Source organism: Hemiscyllium ocellatum, chromosome 32 (genome assembly GCF_020745735.1).
Source record: "Hemiscyllium ocellatum isolate sHemOce1 chromosome 32, sHemOce1.pat.X.cur, whole genome shotgun sequence".
In the NCBI taxonomy this organism is placed as follows: Eukaryota; Metazoa; Chordata; class Chondrichthyes; order Orectolobiformes; family Hemiscylliidae; genus Hemiscyllium; species Hemiscyllium ocellatum.
In genome coordinates this window covers 41,994,631-42,013,740 of record NC_083432.1, presented here as the reverse complement: position 1 = coordinate 42,013,740, position 19,110 = coordinate 41,994,631, and the positions used below count along the sequence as shown (strand labels likewise).

General features: G+C 46.8%; 1 long non-coding RNA gene across 1 annotated transcript; it reads right to left on the bottom strand.

Annotated features, from left to right (window-relative positions):
* Positions 1 to 2,532: 2,532 nt before the first annotated feature.
* LOC132830816 (uncharacterized) lies at positions 2,533 to 16,659 on the bottom strand. Its single transcript, XR_009646442.1, has 3 exons — positions 16,575 to 16,659; positions 12,767 to 12,871; positions 2,533 to 2,672 (listed from the first exon to the last, which is right to left on the bottom strand). It is a non-coding gene; the product is annotated as an uncharacterized LOC132830816 (long non-coding RNA).
* Between the last annotated feature and the right edge of the window lie 2,451 nt (positions 16,660 to 19,110).

Sequence of the window (19,110 nt, the reverse complement as noted above, 5' to 3'; positions counted from 1 at the left end):
ACTATGCCTTGCTGTCTTCCACAGGCTTGACGAGTCCAGTCAGGTCCCCAGGCAGCAGCAGCGGTGGAGGCAGGCTTCAGGCAAGTTCCAGGCAGTACCAGAGTGAGTCCCAGGTAGGCCCTTGGTCACAGCAGTGGGGGCAGGCCTGTTGGAGGGGGGTCCCCAAGGCAAGTCCCAGGCAGCCACAAACTTTTAGTCCCGGGCAGCAGCGGTGAAGGTGGGCCTCAGGTCGCAGCAGTGGGGAGGGGCCCAATGCGAGTCCCAGGCAGCAGGAGTGGAGGCAGGCCTCAGGCAAGTCCTAGGCTGGCCCTTGGTTGCAGCGGTAGGGGCAGACCTGTTGGGGAGGGTCCCCACGACACGTCCCAGGCAGCAGCAGTGGTGGACATCCTGGGAGGGGCCCCAAGGCGAGTCCCAGGCAGCAGCAGTGAGGCAGGCCCCAAGCAGTAACAGCTGGAGTAGGTCTGGGCAGGGTCCCAGAGACCAGCAGTGGGAGTGGACCCCAGGTCAGCAGCAACACTCCCTTGACCTGGGTTAGGCCCAGGCTGCAGCTCCAAAAGCAGGCCCAGGACTCAGAACTCTCACCACCTTCTGCTTCTGCCTCCTCTTCCTTCCTGAAGCTCTCTCGATGTGGGGCAGCTGGTCCAGGGACAGTCCCCTTCCTCTCAGACACAGTCAAGGAGGAGTGTCTTTGCATGTGTGCGCGCGCGCGCGCACACACACACACACACACACACACACACACACTCTGATCCAGCTCCCTCAAGAGGCAGCTCTCAGATTAAGCAGGGTGCCAGACATCATTTTTTTTTGTGTGTGCAGGTGTGAGACACAGTGAAAGACACAAGGTGCATGAATCTTTATTCAAATTTCCACCACCAGGAAGAAAAGAAATACCCAAGTGGTCAAATTCCCTGTTTGTTTTTTTTTATTTTAATCAAACAAATTACAAAACAGTTTACAAAAAAAAGTTAACATTTACAGCTGTACACAAGAGACAGCAATTTTACGAGGGAGAGGAGCAGCAAAGCTAGGCCCCAAACCCTACCGTTTGACCATTTTACAGGGAGATGAGGACAACCCTCAAATCCCAGTTCCACATAAGACAGTGACAATGACATTTGTACATTAAACAATACGGTTACATACAGAAGTGCAGACAATACAGACCCAGCAAGCTCCCACCTTTCGACCACTCTAAGGCAGCCTGCCCCTACCCACCTTCCGGTTCTCAGTCCACCCCTTGCCAGAGAGCTATTTGTTTTTTTTTCCCTTTCTTCAGAGAGCTATTTGTTTTGATCAGCTCGGAGTTCCTGATTGGTCCAAGTTAATAACAGAATCATGGATCTCATATTCAACTAGACCCACCTGGTTCCAATCACTACAGATACAAATAATGAAAGGTCCATATCCCAGTGTTTCCATTTTCTTTCATTGTTTGTTTTCCCACTCCCTGGAGAGATTCTGTTCCTGGATGGTCCATGGCTCCTACCAGTGCTGCTAAATGCTCTCTGACCTTCCCCACCTCAATCGTCTCCTCATTAACTTTTGTCACTGTCATTATTCACCACCTTTGACATTTGGTCACCCCTCATCTCACCTCAGCCGGAAAGCGACATTTTGCTGTAATCTGCTGCTACGTTTGACTAATTTGCGCGTGTGTGTGTTTATAGCATTTTCTGTCAGAAACACTAGTGTAAAATGAAAATTGAATCTCCTCATTTACAATTTGCCATGAACTGAGCCAAAGTGTCAAATGCAATGTCTCAGACAGCATCCAGGGAAGGGGCAGTTTTGCTTTGAGATGATTCCTGTTGTGAAAGTTTTTGTTTCACTCGAGTTTCCTCAAGGCTGCTTCCGCCCAAGTGTGTTTCTTCTTCTTTTGGAACTTTTTCTTGTTAAGAATACGCTGTCTTCAAAGTACCCAGTTTCAGCATTACACAACACCAGGCAAAGCTGAATATCATCTCCTAGTGACCACCCCACACTCCCCCCTCACCCACCCACCCCAGTTGAAGATACAGCACCAAGTCCTTCATATGTAATTTTAATCAGCTTGCTCAGATGAGTTCTCAAATAATGCCATGCCAAGTGGACCAGTCACTTGTACCACATGACCACAAATATCATGCCTTGAAACGAATGGTGTAATGTGAGCCCACTGGGTGTGTGAACTGGAATCTAAGACAAAAAGAAAGCTATTTCAAGAGAGTCCTGTTGTTTAGTGATATTGTCCCTGTCTCTGGGTCAGAAGGTCTGGATACAAATCCCTACCTGCCACAGAGGTGTGTTTGGATTTGATTTATTATTGTCACATGGACCTAGGTACAATTGAAACTTCTGTTTTGTGTGCAGTACAAGCAGATGATACCATATAAAGTGCATTAATAGGATAATAGAACAGAACAAGAGATACAATGTTACAGCTGCAGTGACGGTGCACCAAGACAGAGATCAACATTAAATTTCAAAATTGAATTCTGAATTCTAATCACAGCGAGGAAAAAGCTGTTCTTGTATCTGTTGGTGCATGTATGTAAGTTTTCATATCTTCTGCCCAACAGAACATGGTGGAAGAAGAGGTGATGAGATGTGTGGATGGAGCCATTGGATGGAAGGCTGGCTTGTGTGATGGACTCGGCTGTGTTCACGAATCTCTGTAGTTTCTTACAGTTCTGTGTAAAACAGTTATTATACCAAGCCGTGAAGCATCAGGATAGAACGCTTTCTATGGTGTATCTATAAAAATCTTTACACTATGCCACCAAGTACTCTGCGTCTTTCTTGTATTCTGTCTTGTCATTGTTTGAGATTCAGCCTACAATGGTGGTGTCCAAACAAGTCCATTAGAAATCATTTGGGAGTTGGGTGAAGGTAATGGAATTATTACTGGTCTGATAATCCAGAGGCTCTGGGTCATGACGGGGATCAAATTCCACATGGAAGGTGGTGGAATGTGAATTCAATAAAGAGGGAGCTCATGTGCAGAAGGTGGGTTGTGACTCATCCAAATCAGCTGATTTTTTAAAACATTCACCAGCATTCTCCTCCAAAAATTATGAATCCACATTCAGACATCCATTCCTAAGTCTTCTGCAAAAGCTTCACTGGACTCAAAACATTAACTCTGCTTCTCTCTCCACAAATGCTGCCAGATCTGTTGAGTTTCTCCAGAATTGTCTGTGTTTGTTTCATTTCTCAGGTCAGAGACCATGGACTGGTGGTGCATCTTGGCCTGCATTCTGTACCCTAACGTTGGCAGGGAATAAGTGAGGGTGTTGCATCGTAGAAACCCAGAAATGATGACATGTAGGACCTGTGAATATTTAATACTTAATCAGGACTGATTTCTGATGTATGAAGAGAGGCTGGATCAGTTGGTAATGTATTCATGAGGTTTAGAAGAGGAATGATCCCATAGAAACCTATAAAATTCTCACAGGACACAATGGAGTAAATGCAGAAAGGATGTGGTCTACAGCTGTAGAGTCCAGAATTATGCTAAGGATATTGGGTAGTCCGTTCAGTATTGAGAAAGAAGAATTCCTTCATCCAGAGAGTGGTGAAGCCAAAATTGTAATATTTTTAAGAAGGAGATAGATATGTTTGTCATGTAGAGGCCTGGATAGTTTGGTTGAACAGAGAGACCGTGGGCGGCACGGTGGCACAGTGGTTAGCACTGCTGCCTCACAGCACCTGAGACCCGGGTTCAGATCCCGACTCAGGCGACTGACTGTGTAGAGTTTGCACGTTCTCCCCGTGTCTGCGTGGGTTTCCTCCAGGTGCTCCGGTTTCCTCCCACAGTCCAAAGATGTGCGGGTCAGGTGAATTGGCCATGCTAAATTGCCCATAGTGTTAGGTAAGGGGTAAATGTATGGGTGGGTGGCGGGTCGGTGTGGACTTGTTGGGCCGAAGGGCCTGTTTCCACACTGTAAGTCTAATCTAAAAAACCTAGGGGTTTGTGTACATATTTTTTTGACATTTGTGCCACATGCACACAGGGTGTTAAGAAGATGCTTAGCACACTTGCCATCATTGCTAAGATCTCTGGGTATAACAGTTGGGACATCATGTTGAAGTTGTGCAGGTCATAGTGAGCCCTCTTCTATAATACTGTGTCCAGTTCTGTTCACCCTGGTAGAGGGAAGATGCCATTAAGCTGGAGGGGGGTTCAGAAATGATTTACCAAAATATTGACCGGAATGAAGGGTTTGAGTTTTAAGGAGTGGATGGAGAGTCATAGAGATGTACAGCATGGAAACAAACCCTTCGGTCCAACTCGTTCATGCCGACCAGATATTCCAACCCAATCTAGTCCCACCTGCCAGCACCCATTCATATACCCATCCAAATGCCTCTTAATTGTTGCAATTGTACCAACCTCCACCACATCCTCTGGCAGCTCATTCCATACACGTATCCCCCTCTGCATGAAAAAGTTGCCCCTTAAGTCTCTTTTATAAATTTCCCCTCTCACCCTAAACCTATGCCCTCCAGTTCTGGACTCCCCGACCCCACGGAAAAGACTTTGTCTAATTACCCTATCCATGCTCCTCATAATTTTGTAAACCTTTATAAGGTCACCCCTCAGCCTCCGACGCTCCAGGGAAAACAGCCCCTGTCTGTTCAGCCTCTCCCTGTAGCTCAGATCCTCCAACCCTGGCAACATCCTTGTAAATCTTTTCTGAACCCTTTCAAGTTTCACAACATCTTTCTGATAGGAAGGAGACCAGAATTGCACGCAATATTCCAACAGTGGCCTAACCAATGTCCTGTACAGCCGCAAAATGACCTCCCAACTTCTGTACTCAATGCTCTGACCAATAAAGGAAAGCATACCAAACGCTGCCTTCACTATCCTATCCACCTATGACTCCACTTTCAAGGAGCTATGAACCTGCACTCCAAGGTCTCTTTGTTCAGCAACACTCCCTAGGACCTTACCATTAAGTGTATAAGTCCTGCTAAGATTTGCTTTCCTAAAATGCAGCAACTCGCATTTATCTGAATTAAACTCCATCTGCCACTTTTTAGCCCATTGGCCCATCTGGACCAGATCCTGTTGTAATCCAAGGTAACCCGTTTTGCTGTCCACGACACCTCCAATTTTGGTGTCATCTGCAAACTTACTAACTGTACCTCTTATGCTCGCATTCAAATCATTTATGTAAATGACAAAGGATTGTTACAAAATTTTAAAGACATTTGGATAAGTACAGAATTAAGAAATGTTTGGAAGGGTATGAGTCAAATGCAGGCAGTTGGGACTAGTTTAATTTCGGATTGTGGTCAGCGTGAACTGAAGGATCTGCTTTTTTGGTGTATAGCTCTTTCACCCTATGACTCTGATATGTGAAGAAATCAGGAACAGGGCACTAATTCTGCTTGATCAGGCATAATGATATTGAACAGCAGAGCAAGCTTCAAAGGCCAAATGGCCTGCCCTGATATTCTATATTTCTAGGAGGTAAATTTGAAATTACTTCTGAACTCTGCTATTTTCAGACTGGAAAGCCCAAATGTTGCTCTGCACTGAAAGTTTCACATTGATGTCTAAACACTGTAGGAAGGACATAGTCAAAGGAGTAAGAAAACAAAACTCAGCCACCAACCCCGCTCCTGGACATTTTTGAAGTGAAAAGGGAAATTTGCATTTAAATTGTTTCACAGTATGAGGAGATACCAAAGCATTCTAATATATATTAAGAAAACTGCAGAAGCTGAAACAAAAACAGAAATTGCTGGAAAGCAGAGTTAACGTTTGGAGTCCAGTGTTTTGAAGGAGGGTCTTTGGACTCAAAGCTACTTTGACTTACTCTTCACTAATGCTGCCAGACTTGCTGAGCCCCAGGACATCTTAAAGGTGCTTAGCCACTTTACCCAACATATGTATGTATTAGCATCGCACGTGGAAAAGAGCTCTTGGGATTTTCAGTGAGAGTCAAAGTCAAAGTGTATTTTTGAAATTAAAGAAAACATTATTTAGGCATTTTTGAGTTGTAGTCACATTTGTAACGCAGAGAAACGCCCACCCCCATCTTTCACAATTCAGACAGGAATGGGACAACTTCTTGTATCTCAAGGCGGCGGAGGTTGAGGGGGTGGGACTCTCTGAGAGGAGGGTGGGTGAAAGAACCTTTAAATAGAGCCAGCGTGAGGCAGAGGGAGGGAGACAGAAGGACTGGACCCAAAGGTAAGACTCACTGTGGCTGTGGTTATGAGGAGGTGGGTGTTCATCCAGGGAGCCCTCTCCCTTACCCCCATAACAGTCCATCACCCACCCAACAACACTCCCCACCCCCTCACCCCCCACCACCCTGGGGTTGCAGACTTTCCCCCAGTACCCCCTTCCCCCGGGGGAGGGGAGGTGCAGCCCCTCCTCTGGGTGGGGGTCACTTTCAGAGGCAGTGGGAGAGGTTTTTGTGTCCGTGCGGGGGACATCCAATGTCCCTGGATCTCGCCTCTGGATCCCAGGGATCTGGTCCCGCCCACCCGAATCAACCAGATCCCACCGCGACCCCCCCACCACCGGGAGATCCACCCGAGCTCCCCTCCCCCGGCTCCAGTCAGGAACGGGTCTTGAAAGTTTGGGAAAGTTTGGGAAGTTTATGAAAGTTGTGAAGTTTGTGAAAGTTGATCCCAATCCCGATCCCGGAGCCGCCCTGAGCTGCCTCCCGATGGAATTTCCTTCAGGGTCCCCGCGGGGGATGGATCCTGTCACTCACCGGGAGGGAGGGAGTGAAACAGGACCTTCCCAGCTCCTCCACCCCCAGAAAAACTCCCCCTTTCCCCCCAACCCCCCAGTCCCAGCTCCTGATTAAATCACTGAACACGGGGCAATCTACCATTGTAGATATTGTTTTCTAATCAGTTTGTTCAGAGATGGAACATGTGCAGATTTGAACCGGGACCTCCTGCCTCAGTGTTGGGGACACTACCCCTGCTTCACAACAGAGTCCCTCCACTGGTATGCAACCCCTCACTCACACCACCCTCTTTCACCATTCTCCCTCCCCATCCCAGCTCTGTCCTCACAATCGATTCCCAATCTTAGAGGGACTTGAGGAAAATCCACAAACACACTTTTTCTTTATGTTTTTACATGATTAACCCCAAACCTCAACTTCCCAGCACAAACTCCCGACTGCATACTGGATAAAATCAAAGGGGTGAGTGAGTGCCATGGTCCTGGGCTGTCTCACTGGGCAGTGGGGAGGGGTCACTGATGTGGAATAATTTCCCCTCTGCTGTTATTTCACAGCATTCCTATTGGAGTACTTCTGCATTTCCAGCATCATTCTCATCTTGAGTGTTTTCTCTATTATGTAAATATGTGTGAGGGGGGGGGGGCTGGCTGTGCCTGTCCTCGCCTGGCCGGTGGATGCCGTGATAGCAAGAATCGGATGGGCAGAAGGGCCGGCACAGCTCACACTTGCATTTGGGCTGGCGGCTCAGGATCCACAGCTCCCCGAGGCTGGAGGCGAACTGACACTCCCCAACCCCCACCCACCGTACCGACACAGGACAGGGGTGAGGGGTGTATGTTATGGGGGCATGGCTGACAGGCAGGGGGTTTACTGGGGGGGGTGGGGGTGATGGAGGGGGATGTTTTTACTTAGTGGGCTGGTGAGGGAGGGATGTGTTTTTACTGGTGGGGCTGGTTAGGGAATCTGTAGGAGATGCTCAGCAGAGATGGGACTCTGGCAGGGAGGTAAATACAATGACTGCAGATGCTGGAAACCAGATTCTGGATTAGTGGTGCTGGAAGAGCACAGCAGTTCAGGCAGCATCCGAGGAGCGGTGAAATCGACGTTTCGGGCAAAAGCCCTTCATCAGGAATACAGGCAGAGAGCCTGAAGGGTAGAGAGATAAGTGAGAGGAGGGTGGGGGTGGGTAGAAAGTAGCATAGAGTACAATAGGTGAGTGGAGGAGGGGATGAAGGTGATAGGTTGGGGGGAAGGGGGTGGATTGTATAGGTGGAAAAGAAGATAGGCAGGTAGGACAAGTCAGGACACGTCATGGGGACAGTGCTGAGCTGGAAGTTTGGAACTGGGGTGAGGTGGGGGAAGGGGAAATGAGGGAACTGTTGAAGTCCACATTGAATACCTGGGGTTGAAGTGTTGTTCCAAGGCGGAAGATGAGGCATTCTTCCTCCAGGCGTCTGGTGGTGAGGGAGCGGCAGTGAAGGAGGCCCAGGACCTCCATGTCCTCGGCAGAGTGGGAGGGAGAATTGAAATGTTGGGCCACAGGGCGGTCGGGTTGATTGGTGTGGGTGTCCCGGAGATGTTCCCTAAAGCGCTCTGCTAGGAGGCACCCAGTCTCCACAATGTAGAGGAGACCGCATCAGGAGCAACGGATACAATAAATGATATTGGTGGATGTGCAGGTAAAACTTTGGATGTGGAAGGCTCCTTTCTGGCCTTGGATGGAGGTGAGGGAGGAGGTGTGGGCGCAGGTTTTGCAATTCCTGCAGTGGCAGGGGAAGGTGCCAAGATGGGAGGGTGGGTTGTAGGGGGACGTGGACCTGACCAGGTAATCACGGAGGGAATGGTCTTTGCGGAAGGCGGAAAGGGGTGGGGAGGGAACTATATCCCTGGTGGTGGGGTCTGTTTGGAGGTGGCGGAAATGTCGGCGGATGATTTGGTTGTTGTGAAGGTTGGTGGGATGGAAGGTGAGCACCAGGGGTGTTCTGTCCTTTTTACGATTGGAGGGGTGGGGTCTGAGGGCGGAGGTGCGGGATGTGGACGAGATGCATTGAAGGGCATTTTTAACACCATTTAGAAATTGCAATCTCTAAAGAAGGAGGCCATCTGGTGTGTTCTGTGGTGGAACTGGTCCTCCTGGGAGCAGATACGGCGGAGGCGGAGGAATTGGGAATACGGGATGGCATTTTTGCAAGAGGTAGGATGAGAAGAGGTGTAATCCAGGTAGCTGTGGGAGTCGGTGGGTTTGTAAAAAATGTCAGTATCAAGTTGGTCGTAATTAATGGAGATGGAGAAGTTCAGGAAGGGGAGGGAGGTGTCAGAGATGGTCCAGGTAAATTTAAGGTCAGGGTGGAATGTGTTGGTGAAGTTGATGAATTGCTCAACCTCTTCACGAAAGCATGAGGTGCAGTCATCAATGTAGCGGAGGAAGACTTGGGGAGTGGTGCTGGTGTAATTACAGAAGATCGACTGTCCTACGTAGCCAACAAAGAGACAGGCATAGCTGGGGCCCATACGTGTGCCCATGGCTACCCCTTTGGTCTGGAGGAAGTGGGAGGATTCGAAGGAGAAATTGTTAAGGGTGAGGACCAGTTTGGCCAAACGAATGAGAGTGACGGTGGAGGGGTACTGTTGGAGACGTCGTGAGAGGAAGAAATGGAGGGCTTGGAGGCCCTGGTCATGGCGAATGGAGGTGTAGAGGGATTGGATATCCCTGGTGAAGATGAGGCATTGGGGCCGGGGAAATGGAAGTCTTGGAGGAGATGGAGGGCGTGGGTGGTGTCTCAAACGTGTGTGGGGAGTTCCTGGACTAGGGGGGTTAGGACAGTGTCGAGGTAGGTAGAAATGAGTTCAGTGGGGCAGGAGCATGCTGAGAAAATGGGTCGGCCAGGGTGGTCAGGCTTGTGGATCTTGGGAAGGCGGTAGAACTGGGCAGTGCAGGGTTCCCGGACTATGAGGTTGGAAGCTGCGGGTGGGAGATCTCCTGAGCTGATGAGGTTCTGTATAGTATGGGAGATGATGGTTTGGTGATGGGGGGTGGGGTCATGGTCGAGGGAGAGGTAGGAAGAGGTGTCCTTGAGTTAGCGTTTGGCTTCGACATTGTGAACAGAGACGATCTGTTCAAAATCCTCGCCAGGACTGGTTGTCCCCCAAGGCTCCTCAGGATAGTTCTGTCATTGCTCATAGACATGAAGGGTGTTGTTCAGTTTGACCGCTCTTCTTCGGAGGCCTTCAGCGTTCGCAGCAGCGTGAAACAGGGCTGTGTGCTTGCCCCACCCTATTCGATATCTTCTTCGCAGTCATGCTGAAGCACGCCTTTGGAATGTCAACTAATGGTGTCTACCTCCACACCACATTGGACGGGAGGATGTTCAATCTGTCCCGGCTAAGAACGAAAACCAAGGTTTGTGAAGTATTTATCAGAAGCATGTTGTTTGCAGACGGCATTGGCAACACACTTGCTACAGCAACTGCAACACAGGGTGGCACAGTGGTTAGCATTGCAGCCTCACAGCGCCAGGGACCCGGTTCAATTCCAGCTTGGACAGACTGTTTGCGTGGAGTTTGCACATTATCCTTGTGTCTGTATGGGTTTCCTCCGGGTGCTCCAGTTTCCTCCAAAGATGTGCAGGTTTGGTGAATTGGCTGCGCTAAATTGTCCATAGAATTAGGTGCATTAATCAGAGGGAGATAGGTCTAGGTGGGTTGCTCTTCGGAGGATCAGTGCGGACTTGTTGGGCCGAAGGGCCTGTTTCCACACTGTAGGGAATTTAATCTAATCTAATCTAAACCTCATGGACAGTTTCTGAAGAGCCTGCCAGGACTTCAGCTTGATCATTAGCCTGAAGAAAACTGTGTTGGGTCAAGGTGTTGAGCACCCCCCCAGCCATTACCATCAACAACTACAAGCTGGATGTAGTCCATGAGTTTACATACCTTAGCTCCACCATCATGGACAGTCTCTCCCAATACTCTGAGATCAATTGATGGACCAGACGAGCAGCTTCATCATTAGCTAGGCTGACAAAGAGAGTCTGGGAGAACAGAAAGCTGATGACGCACACCAAGGTTGCAGTCTACAGGGCCTGCGTTCTCAACATGCTGCTTTACGGCAGCAAGACCTGGAACCTCTACTCCAGACAAAAGCGACATCGCAACGCCTTCCACCTTCATAGCCTGAGACGCATCTTGGACATCAAGTGGACTGACCAGGTCGCCACTAATGTGGTCTTGGCCCGCCAGACTCTTCATCCTGCTCCAACAAGTGTCTCCGCTGGCTGGGCCTGGCCCGCATCCAGACACCCAGAGTCTTCATCCTGCTCCAACAAGTGTCTCCGCTGGCTGGGCCTGGCCTGTACTCAGACAGCCAGCCTCTTCATCCTGCTCCAACAACACTGTCTCCGCTGGCTGGGCCAAGTACACCGCATCTCTGATGGGAGGATCCCAAATGACGTGCTGTATAGGGAACTGGCCTCAGAGAGTATAAGGATGGTCTTATCTTTGTTTCAAAGATGTCTGCAAGAGAGATATGAAGTCACTGGGCATGAATGTCGAGAGGCGGGAAGACATTGCAAGCGATCGCTTTCGCTGGAGGCTGGCATTACACAGAGCTCTAAAAAGAGGAGAGGAGAAGCTGAGGCTTGCTGCTGAAGAAGGGCTTATGCCTGAAACGTCGATTCTCCTGCTCCTTGGATGCTGCCTGACCTGCTGCGCTTTTCCAGCAACACATTTTTCAGCTCTGACCTCCAGCATCTGCAGTCCTCGCTTTCTCCCGCTTGCTACTGAAGACAAGCGCACCCATCGATCAAACAGCACCAAGACAACACCGGAGGACAGTGCCGTCAAGTGTAGTCACTGCAGCCAAGACTGCCAATCTCGTGTGGGCCTCTGCAGCCACAGTAGATGCTGCTCTACGAACAAAGACTGAAGCAAGACTTCCCAGGCACAGATCCATGCTCTCGCAAGACGAACAGTTGCCACTCATGATTGTATAAATTAAGGAATAAGAATTAATAGATTAGGCAGTGGCTCAGTGGTTAGCACTGCTGCCTCACAGGTACCTGGGTTCGATTCCACCCTTGGACAACTGTCTGTGTGGAGTTTGCACCTTCTCCCTGTCTGTGCAGGTTTCCTCCGGGTGCTCCAGTTTCCTCCCACAATCCAAAGATGTGCAGGTTAGGTGAATCAGCCATGCTAAATTGCTGATGGTGTTCAAGCACGTGTAGGTTAGGTGCATTAGTCAGGGGTAAATGTAAAGTAATTGGGAATGGGTCTGGGTGGGACACTGGAGGATTGGTATGTACTTGTTGGGCCAAATGGCCTGTTTCCACACTGTTGTGATTTCTGTGAATGTAATTGTTATACTCTGACACACTTATCAGAATTTTTTAAAGGAGAGTCAATGGATGTAAAAAGTTTGGATTTTACAATACAGCACAGTAACAGGCCCTTCGCTGCCTCTCGCACCACCACCCCCCGCCCCCACAAGCTTGCACCAATTCCTAATCCTTATTTAGATCCACTACTTATTGCCCATATATGGTTTCTATCTGTCTGTTCACCTCCCATTTATGTGTCTATTGAGGTACACCATAAATGTTGCATATGTCCGTGCTTATTGAAACATATAAGATTCTTAGGGAACTTGACAGAGTAAATGTGGAAAGGTTGTTTTCCCTTATAGGAGAGTCCAGGACACAAAGGTATAAGGGATCATCCAGTTAGGATCATTATGAAGAGAATTTCTTCTCTCAAAGGGTTGTGAATCTGTGGAGTTCTTTACCGCAGAGACATGTTGAGGTTGGGATGTTAATATTAAATTAATAAGTTAATATTAGTATTTTTATTAATTTAAGGGAACCAAGGGTTTTGGGGAAAAACAGGAAAGTGCATTTGAGATTTATTGGATCAGTCATGATTTAATTGAACTGTGGAGCAAACTCAATGGCCAACTTCTGCACTGATATCTAATGCTCTCACAACGATGTCATTCTAACCCAGTTTATTGTTTCAGTTTCAATGTATAATTATAAATCAATTCATATTTTATGTTTGTAGATCTTTACCTCATGTTTCACAAAGCAACTCAGAAAATCGTGAAAGAAATTGACCCTTATGGTAGCACACTGATTCCTGCCGTAAGTCCCTATTTTTCCAACGACTTCAAGCCCCTGTACATCATCAAGAGAAAGAAGAGAACTTTATTTTTCACAAAAGATAAATACATCCCAACATCCATCACACTGGCTGACATATTGAAGGATGGCAAAGACTTAGACATTGGTAACTGATTTGCTTTTGACTTGTATTTCTCTGCATAAAGTGAAACAGCAGTAATCAGATAGATACTCAGAAGAAATATGAATTAAATCACACTATTTATTGGGTTCACATGCCTGACTCCTTGTACAGAATACTAGCAGTATAAAGAGATGGTCAGGCTCTGATCTGAAGATCATTTCTGTTCTCTAGGTTCATGACCGACAGTCACAAACCGGATAGTAGTTCCCAGTTTACTGGTTTCACAATGTTATTTCCTCCCTCTTTTATATGTTTTCCAGTTACCATCTACATAAGCTGCTGTTTTAAAGTTTAATTACCCCTTCTGTATGCTGGTTAATTTGATCAAGCAAAGCTGTGCTTTTACATTGGTGCCTTGCTGTAATATTTTACTGTTTATTTTAATTTTACTTTCTCAGAGAACTCTAGCTTGTCCCCAGTAGAACGGTGTTGCAGAATGTTGGGCTCTCCATCATAAAGGGAGCTGGTGATGTCATTGGACCAGTAATCAACAACCCCAAGTTAATGTTCACAGAACATGCTTCAAATCTCATCACGGTGGATGGTAAATTGTGGAATTTAGAGTGATAGTCATAGAATTGTATAGTACGGAAAGAGACCCTTCAGTTCCACTCATCCGTGCAGACCAGATCTCCGAAATTAATCCAGCCCCATTTACCAGCACATGGCCCATATTCTTCTAAGAGAAAGTGAGGACTGCAGATGCTGGAGATCAGAGCTGAAAAATGTGTTGCTGGAAAAGCGCAGCAGGTCAGGCAGCATCCAAAGAGCAGGAGAATCAACGTTTCTTCAGGAAGGGCTCATGCCCAAAACGTCGATTCTCCTGCTCTTTGGATGCTGCCTGACCTGCTGCACTTTTCCAGCAACACATTTTTTCACTCCCATATCCCTCTAAACCCTTTCTATTCATGTGTCCATCCAGATGACTTTTAAATGTTGTAAATGTACCAGCCTCCTCCACCCCCTCTGGCAGCTCATTCCATATACACACCACCCTCTGCATGAAAAAGTTGCCCCTTACATCCTTTTAAATCCTTCTCCCCTCAACTTAAATTAATACCCTCTAGTTTTGGTTTAAAATTTGGATTTAAAACATAGTTAGCTTAGTGATGACCATGTAACCGCTGATTGTTGTAAAAGCCCATTCAATTCACTTATGCCCTTTAGAATTAGAGTTAGGTTTCTCGTGATTCATAACTATCTTCTGGGCACTAAATGCTATCCTAGCCAGTGATGCCCACATTAGCACATTCTACAAATGAACACATTGGAATCAATCTTTCTTTCTCTCTATCTTTACCATTCAATTTGGGATAAGCTATTTAACCAGTGTTGCAGTATCACTGTTCTGAGTTATCATCATGATGCTGCGAAATAGCTCTTTCCCCAAAACTCCTGACGAGGGGACTGTTGATAACACAGACACACAAATATGAGAGAAAAATGAGCCAGTGATGTGAATTCAAGAATTTTGTTTTGTGAAGAATTTATATCACTCCGTCAAACTATCAATGTCTTGAGACAGAAGACTGAAGAAGTTGAGGTGTAGGGCCACAGCGGGAAAGATGGAACAGGGTCTAATGGCCTTCTGTGCACACAAACTCAACACAACACTTCATTTACTCTCGAGGAAGTACAGGGATCAAGTTAAAAAAGAATTAAGGAAATCAAAGAGAGGAAGTGAAAATTTATTACAAAGCAAGATAAAGGAAAATCAAAAGATGTTTTATCAGTAGATAAAGAGCAAAAGGATAGTTAAGGAAAAGAATGGGACCTATCAGGGATGAAGAAGGAAATGTATGAAGATATAGAAGATATGGGAATAATTTTAAATTATGCTTTCTCTCTATATTTTCAAAGGAAAAGGATGATGTGGATACAGTAATGCAAGAGGAACAGTGTGAAATATTGGACAAAATAATCATAACGAGAGAGGAAGTCATAGGGTCATACAGCATAGAAACAGGCCCTTCTTCTCCATGTCGACCAGACATCCCAATCTGATCTAGTCCCATTTGACAGCCTCTGGCTCATATCCCTCTACACCCTTCCTATTCATATACCCATCCAGATGCCTTTTAGATGTTGCACTTGTACCCACCTCCATCACTGGATTCCTCACAAGTGGATAAGTTGCCAGGATCACGTGGATTGTTCCCATGGATATTGAAGGTGGTGGGGGAGGGAATAGCAATGTTCTGAGAATTATTTTCAAATCTTCACTAGACACAGCTAAAAGTCTGGAGGAATGCAAACTTGGATCTATTGTATAAAAATGGTAAAGCAACAATGCCACTGCATGGCTTTGTTAAGGGGAGGTCATGCCTTACAAAGTTGATTGAATTCTTTGAGGAAGTGACAAGGATGATCATTGAGGGTTGTGCAGTGAATGTTATCTATTGGACTTTAGTGAGATATTTGACAAGACCCCATATAGCAGACTAGTCCAAAAATGTAAAAGCCCATTGGATATAGGGTAATGCATTGAATTGGATCCAAAGTCAGCTTGGAATAGAATAGAATAGAGTATTCCTTAATTGCAAGTGACAGGAAACAAAGCATAATGGTCAATGGAATGAAAAGCTGTTTCAAGTGATGTTGGGACCCCTGCTGTATGTTTTATACAGTAATGATTTGGACTTGAATGTAGAGAATTGGGAAATTTGTAGATGGCACAAAAAATTGCTATGTAGTGGACAGTGTAGAGGATAATCTCCAAAATGATATAGTTGGATGGTGGAGTGGGTAGAGAATGGCATTTGGAGTTCAGTTCTGGTAAGTGTGAGGTAATGCATTTACCAAGATCAAAACAGTAAAAGGGAGTACACAATACAGAGGAACCTCGATTATCCGAACAAGATGGGAGGGCACTATTTCGTTCGGATAATTGATTATTCGGTTAATTGATTTCCTCTGGATCTCAGACTCTGCTCCCCGTTCAGGAGACTAGGCAGCAGCACACTGTGCACAAGCCCCTGTCCCCTGCCCACCACAAACCCCCAATCCCATCTGGTCCCACCCTGCCCCCCCAAACTTCATCAGCTCTCACCCCGCCCCCCCAAACGCCGTCCACTCTGACCCCACCCTCCAAACCTGTCCACCCACACTCCGCCCACCCCCCCAATGCCATCCACTCACGCCCCCAACCATGTTCAACCCTGTCCGCCCCCAACCACACACCCCCCCGTCCACCTCCACCCACCGTCCAACCCCCATCCACACCTCCCACCCCACCCCCAACTGGGGCAGCCGGACTGGACATTAACAATCAGACTGCTGCTGCCTTTGTGGGGCAAGTCTCTAAATAGTGCGCACACGCGCACACACACACACGCACACACACACACACATTTTGACAGGTTCCAACTTTGCCTTGCACACGACAATGTTGGAGAGATTATCTGCTGAAGGGGGGGGTTCAGGGTACACCTCTGTGTAGAACTCCAGGGAAAGTGTGGGTGAAGAGAGAGAGAGAGAGGGCGGGAGGTCAGTAATTTGGAGACGGTGCCTAGACTGTCCAGGACTGTTCTCGGCAGCATTTCAATGAGCCGAGTTCATTTTTAATTTTTGTACCTGTTAACAAAAGACACGATCAGGGTTGAGACAGCTCTTTGACGTAATGTTTCTATTGGGACCTCAGGACCTCCTTCAGATAATCCGATATTTGGATAGTTGATATTTGTATAATCGATATTTGGATAATCGAGGTTCCTCTGTAAACAGGAATAGAATGAGAGGGGTAGATAAAGTGAGAGATCTTGACATGCAAGTGCACAGCTCCCTAAAGGTAGCAGGACAGGTGGATAAAGTTGTAAATAAGGCATATGGAATACTATCCCTTATTGGAAGAGGCATACAATACAAAAATAAGGATGTAATGATGAATCAGTATACGACACCAGTGAGACCACAACTGGAATATTATGCAGTTCTGGTTATCACATTACAGGAAGGATGTAATTGCTCTGGAGAGAGTGAAGTAAATGGGTGGCACGGTGGCTCAGTGGTTAGCATTGCTGCCGCACAGCATCAGGGTCCTTGGTTTGATTCCCACCTGTCTGTGTGGAGTTTGTACATTCTCCCTGTGTCTATGTGGGTTTCCTCCGCATGCTCCGGTTTCCTCTCTCAGTGCAAAGATGTGCAGGTTAGGTGAATTGGCCATGCTAAATTGCCCACAGTGTTAGGTGCGTTACTCAGTGGTCAATATAGAGGTGGGGAATGGGCTTCTCTTTGGAGGGGCGATGTGGACTTGTTGGGCCAAAGGGCCTGTTTCCACACTGTAGAGAATCTAATCTAAACATTTGTTAGAATGTTGCCAGGGCTAGAGAAATGTCGCTATGAGGAGAGATTTGGGAGGTTGGGATTGTTTTCTTCGGAGCTGAAAAATGCGTTGCTGGAAAAGCGCAGCATGTCGGGCAGCATCAAAGGAGCAGGAGAATCGACGTTTTGGGCATAAGCCCTTCTTCACCCACTTTCTCCTAGTTGATTGTTTTCCTCGGAACAGAGGAGGTTGAGGGGTGACATGATTGAGATATACAGAGTGTGCAGGGGAGAGATAAAGTAGACAGGAAGAACCTCTTTCCCTTGGTAGAGAGTTCAAAAGCCAGGGGTTATCAATTCAAACTAAGTGGCAGAGGATTAGAGGGGAATGTGAGGAATTTGTTTTTGCTGAGGATGATGGGTGTCTGGAATTCACTTTTGGAGGTTGAGGCAGAGATCCTAAATTCTTTCAAAAAGTCCGTGGATCTGCATCTGCTATTGGCCGTGTGCAGGACAATGGGATTAGAGAGGGCATCTGGGTGTCTTTGAGTCGGCACGAACAAGATGGGCCAAATAGCTCCTTTCTTCCTTTTTCTGATTCTAACCATTTCATGATTCTATGACAGCACTCTCCGTGTTTCCTCCGATCTGCTGCTGTAGTGAAATGTGACTGGATCTAACTATGAAGAGAATTCCTTTTAATTTCTCATCACTGAGCATCCAACACAATATCATTACTAATCAATATGATCAGTGATAGTGCCAATAGAAGTACTTATACCATATTTAGTTTGTTTTGTTATTCATTAGAGTTTACATGGATTTATTGAACATGCCAAAAGTCATTTTGATTTTAGACAACAGTTTAGAACACACAATAAAATGCATGTCATCCCTTCCAGTTCCATTTCTGTTCATTAAATGGAGATTAAAATCAGGTAATGGGCGGTGAGCTGATTTTTACACAGCAGTATGAAGTCAAAATTCTTCATCAAATTTGTTTCCATTAAATGTGTTCCATCAATCTCTGTCCTTCTGAGGGTGTTTAACTCTGTGATGCACGACAGTTGCTGGGGTTCCTCAATCCTTCACTCAGGGCCATCTCCATGTATAATTGATTGATTAACTTATTGTCACATGTACTGAAGTACAGTGAAAAACTTTGTCAATGAGCAGAATAAGAAGGTCAGAGCAAGCAAGGATGTACAGATGAAACGATGTAGACAGAGGCATACAGGTTACATTGCACAAAGCATGCACGAGACAAGATCCTGGGAGTCAACCCAATGAAAGCGATGGGCCTGGACAGTGTCCCCAGCAGAGCACTCAGATCCTGTGTGGACCAACTGGTGAAGGTATTCACCAACATCTTCAACCTCTCCCTCCTACATATGCATCACTGACCAAAGGGGAAGGCGTGTCTGGGGGCTGTCAGGGCAGGCATCACCTCGCCACTGGCATTCTGCTCAAACTGAGCACAGAAAGCATTGAGCTTGTCAGGGAGGGAATAATCTTTGTCCACTGTCATGCTGTATTCCATTTTGTATCCTGTGATGTTGTTTAGGCCTTGCCACAGATAGTGGGTCTGTTTGGTAGGTTTGGATCTCCATCTTGGTATGGTGCTGTTTCTTGGCATCTCTGATGGCTTTGTAGAGGTCATATCTGAACTTCCTATTGTGGTCTGGATCATCTGACTTGTATGCTGCATGCCTGGTCTTCAACTGGGAGTGGATTTCAATCGGGAGTGAAGTTGCCAGCCACAATGAATACGGCCTTGGGAAATTTCATCTCTGTAGTGTTTGTGATGGTGTAAATCATGTCTAGGGCACTCTTCGCATCCACATAGGGT